Source organism: Acanthopagrus latus, chromosome 18 (genome assembly GCF_904848185.1).
Source record: "Acanthopagrus latus isolate v.2019 chromosome 18, fAcaLat1.1, whole genome shotgun sequence".
Taxonomy (NCBI): Eukaryota; Metazoa; Chordata; class Actinopteri; order Spariformes; family Sparidae; genus Acanthopagrus; species Acanthopagrus latus.
In genome coordinates, this window is record NC_051056.1 from 27,349,624 (window position 1) to 27,354,202 (window position 4,579).

General features: G+C 40.8%; 1 long non-coding RNA gene across 1 annotated transcript; it reads left to right on the plus strand.

Annotated features, from left to right (window-relative positions):
- The first annotated feature begins 2,024 nt into the window (after positions 1-2,024).
- LOC119007717 lies at positions 2,025-4,342 on the plus strand. The gene is made up of 3 exons (XR_005071206.1): positions 2,025-2,148; positions 3,262-3,330; positions 3,518-4,342. It is a non-coding gene; the product is annotated as an uncharacterized LOC119007717 (long non-coding RNA).
- The last annotated feature ends 237 nt before the right edge of the window (positions 4,343-4,579 follow it).

Consider the following 4,579-nt stretch of genomic DNA (forward strand, 5'->3'; position numbering starts at 1 on the left):
TCCCTTCGAGTGAATTCCCTCCAGGTCAGATGGCTTTAGGTGCTGAGCCTCCCAAATTGGCCATGTTTACTCTCAGCAGCCATTAAATTACAAAAATGAGCAAATTTGAAATGCTGACAGGAGGAAAGGACTGTTAGAAACACCTGAATGTCACCTGGACAGCCCGTGTGTGGGCGAGCACAATTATTTCTTTTATGAAATTGCTGTGTGTGTGTCCACAACTGTGAAGGGTTTTTTCTTTTGTTCCATATAAAAGTGGAGACGTTTAGCCCCCACAGAGAGTCTGATCCGGTTCCTCGTCACTACCGACCTGCACACATTTTCAGCTGTTCACTGTTTTGAAACAGACAGTTATTGATTTTTTTTTATTTTTTTTTTTTTTTATTTTTTTTTTTAGAATTCGCACCATTTGTTCATTTTATGGTTCAGAAGCCCTTTTTTTGTTGTTGTTGTTCGGCGGGTCAGGATGTGCGTTTTTGGAGTTTTGTTGACTCGCCTCCACTTTAGCGTGTCTCCAAAACGGCAACGGCAAAACGGGAGTTTCCAGAAGATCCACGCAAACAAAGCTGGCGAGGAGCAGATAACAAAAGGGTCACCATGTTGGATCAGCGGGACTCTGTGTGCGCGCTTTACTGTATGTGTGTATGTCAGCGTCTGTAAAAGCAAAACACAGGTCCAAGAGGATGATCCAGCTGTGTGCCAAAAGACAGAATGAAGACCTCTGAAGAGCCTTTTCAGCCTGCTGCTGTTATCTTCGCTGCCATTCATGTCTGCTCAAACACACTCGCTTCACTGGACTTACATGAGCCGGCAACATTAACTCGAGCCCTTTGCAGAGCCTCGGTTGTTTCAAGTTCCTATTTTATTTTTATTTATTGCTGCGGCCTCAAATTGGAAAGACTGTAACTGTAAAATGTCTCTACGCCTCAGCGACTGTAATTTTAACTCCCTAACAAGCTCGCGATGAGAATATTTGGAACAATACATTATCGCGTCTGATGGGAGTTGGGAGTATTTAAACGGGCTCTAAAAAAAAAAAAGAAGAAAAAAAAAACGCTATATGAATCTGTAAGGAGCGACTCGGTGCCGCTGGGGATCTTTTAGCCAAGTACAACATTTGCAACACGCATCCGCATTTGTAATTCACATTTTTTTCTTCCAAGAAGGGAAAGAGCTCCGTTAACGGTTTAGGGAGAATTAGAGGGAGAATGTTTGTTTTCTTCTAAACCATTAAAGCGTTTGCCTCCCTCCCGGTGGATTGTGGGTGCAGAGGGGTTTGTTTTTCTTACCCTCGAATTACCAAACAGCAACCTAACGTGATCAGAATCAGCTCGGCTTCGATTTCTTCAGTAGCCCCTCCTCATGACACCTTATCATTTTCGTCCTAAGGAGACTAGGCTGCTGTCAGTAGGTCCGGGATCTCTCACTCAACAATCTTTCAACATGGAGAGTGGCTTCTGTTTGAACACGGGAGATTGACAGCTCTCAGTTCTCGCTTCAGGCGAAGGTACATCGATTTCCTATCTGTGTGAGGCAGAGCAGAGTCGACACAACATTAATGAGGGATTAGTTATTGTACCCATAATCACTGCTATGTCACACAGCCAGCGCCGGGTGATGAAGACGGGCTTTGTAAATATTTATTGGAGCCATTTAAGAGCCAAACTCGCTGCCAAACGCCGCCTTCTAACTTCTGCATGAGCAACCAAAGCACAGCGGCCTCATTTCCCTTCGCTTCAAAGTCCAGTGTCCGGTTTGATGCGCACCTATTTTTTATTTTTGTGTGTGTGTGTGTTTAGGGGATTCTTTGTTTTGTTCTGGGAGGATTTAAAGCTCCAGCTCACCCTCTGGCACAGCCACACAGGTGTTTTCATTTATTTTGCCTGATTGGACGTCACTCAGGTTGAAATCTGGCCGAGGCAACGCTGGGATTTACGAGGGGTCACCAAATGCCCCGTAACCCTTTATTTTCAGCCTTGGTAGCAGGGAAGACACAGGTGCAACTTATATTGTTAACGATGGGCCCGGTCCAGTAAAGTGTCGGCCGGGTCAGTCAGGGATCGAGACTAACGGCATCCTGGGGACGACAGAAAACGTGCTGGGGAGAAAGATATTCCCTGGAGCGCCTCCGGGACAAAAAGGAGTTTTGTATGTAACGTGTATATAACACTAAAGAAATGACAAGCTGAACTACAGACTTCAGCTGAGCGTGTCTTCTCATGCTGTTAATGAAGTTTCTACGACTGGCTGTCTTCTGCAGAGGCCCTGAGGGGAAAGTGAGATCTTTCTTTGTTTTGTTTTTTTTTCTGGCGCCCCATTTTCAACAAAAAAACCTTTCTCACCCAGCTCAACACATGAATTACTTTGTTCTTTTTTCACAATTTATTTATTTATTTATTTTTTACTTGTCTTGACACATTAAAGAAAATGTATGTTTTTCCAAAGTCGTACTGATAGATGGAAAAAAAAAACTTTTTTGGGAAAATGGAGCACTAGAAAATGAACTTCTCTTTTGCCTTTCAGGGCGAGTTTAAAAAAATTATGTCAACAGAGCGATAAAGATTCAGTGTCTGTTTCTGTAAAGCTCATTTTTGACCACAAAGGGCGAGACTGCACCACCTCTCGTGAACTAAATGAGATAAGATTGCATGTGTCGATATAAGTGGAAAAAATGATTTCTCACCAGCGATAAAAATCTGTTTTACTCATCTCGATGCGTGACAAACATTTTTTTTTCACCCGACACATGAAGAAAAAAACTTTTTACTGGTCTCAAAAACAAAAGGAGAAAAACTTTTAATCCATGCAACATGAAAAAAAATAACATTTTATCCACTGGTCCCAACACATGAAAAAAAAACAAAAAAACATTTTTTTCTTCACTGGTCCCGATAACTCTTCTTGACGTGAAAAAAAAAATCTTTTACTCATTTCGACATTAAAAAAATGTTTTAATGGTCTCAACCAAAGAAAAAATGTATTTTACTCGTGTGAAAAATGGAGGACCTTCCAAAAAACATGTAGTGAAAACACTGGTTGTTGGTTGAACCGTGAACCATGGTTGTTTTATTACCCTGGTCTAATTTCAAGAAATAGTTTTGCTTCCATTTAAGCTCCACCCACAAAATAACCTTTCATGGTTTACTGAGAGGACAGTCGTCTGATCTGGCTTCATCTTTCTGCCATGACATTTGTTTCCCTCCTCACCAGTTTGTTTCTCATAACGATGTGCCTGTTGTTTCTATCTTCCTGTTACCACAGTCTGAATTATCAGAGCTTGTTGTCCTTTCAGACACAGACGTTGGCTGCCATTAATCCTTGCGAGGGATGGTACATAAGTTTCAAAAAGCATTTTGTTTTTTTTCATTTTAATGCTGTTTGCTTCACCGCCCAAGTTGGGAAATGTTACACTTTAACTGCTGTCAATCATCTGACATTCATAGGAGGAAATGGAAAAAATTCTGCAGCACAAATTAATCCCTGAAAAGCGTGACTCCTGCTTCTCTTATCATCACAGTTGAGACATCTGCGGTGGTCGAAGAAGTGCACGCTGTAGCTCTCCGTCTTAAAGAAGAGAGGCGGTGTAGTAGGTGGAGGTGAAGGTTCATGTTGCAGTGAGCAATAAGGAGTCTGCTGACATGTGTTTCTAGACGTCATTCTACACCTCAAAACCTTCACAGAGTGCAGTCAGAAGCCGGCCGTACAAACAGCTCCCAGGACAGTGACGTCATGTCCGCGCTCGATTGCAAACAGAGCGATAGTTGTTCCGCGAGGACCCGCAGGACGCTTCCTCTTCCCGTTTGTTCCCCTCTCTAACAGCTCCGTGGGTCAGATGGGACGGACTTGGAACAACTTGCGAAGAACTTCATTTTTCCAAGTGTCGATGTCTTTCTTGATGAGGCTGAATGTGGTTTACTAAAACTTTTAATTCCTGCAGGCCGGCCGAGAGTCTTTTTTTTTTTTTAACCCTTGTTCCCTCATAATTACTCCCCTTTGACCACCTTTGTGGCAAAAATGTCCAGGCACAAAAGAAATGCCATTAAATCACCATACATCAAAATTTATTGCTGCTTTTTTTTCATAACTCACTCAAACAACTTCAGACCTACTCAAAACTACCAAAGATTCAATATTTTCCAGGATTTTAACCCTTTAAATGCCAGTTTTACAAATTAAATAACTTCATTATTTTTCTCCAAAAAAACCAAATGATTACCAACAAAATTGATTTGATTGCATCAGTATTTTTTATGTAGTGACAGATAATCCCTCTAACCACCTTTGTGGCCAAAAATGCCTCATTGACTTCCATTAAAACCATACTTTTTAATCACCACTAAAGCCCCAACCTTCAACTATGCAGTATATGGAAAATTTAAAAAATGTTGTCCTTTTTTTAATCAATAAATAATTCATAATTCATATAATAAAACTGGCATTTAAAGGATTAGATTCCTGAAAACTATTAAATGTTTGGTAGTTATGAGTAGGTCTGAAGTTGTTTTAGTGATTTATGAAAAAAAAAAAATAATAATTGGTGATTTAATGGGATTTTTTTGTGTGTGTACATTTTTGCCAT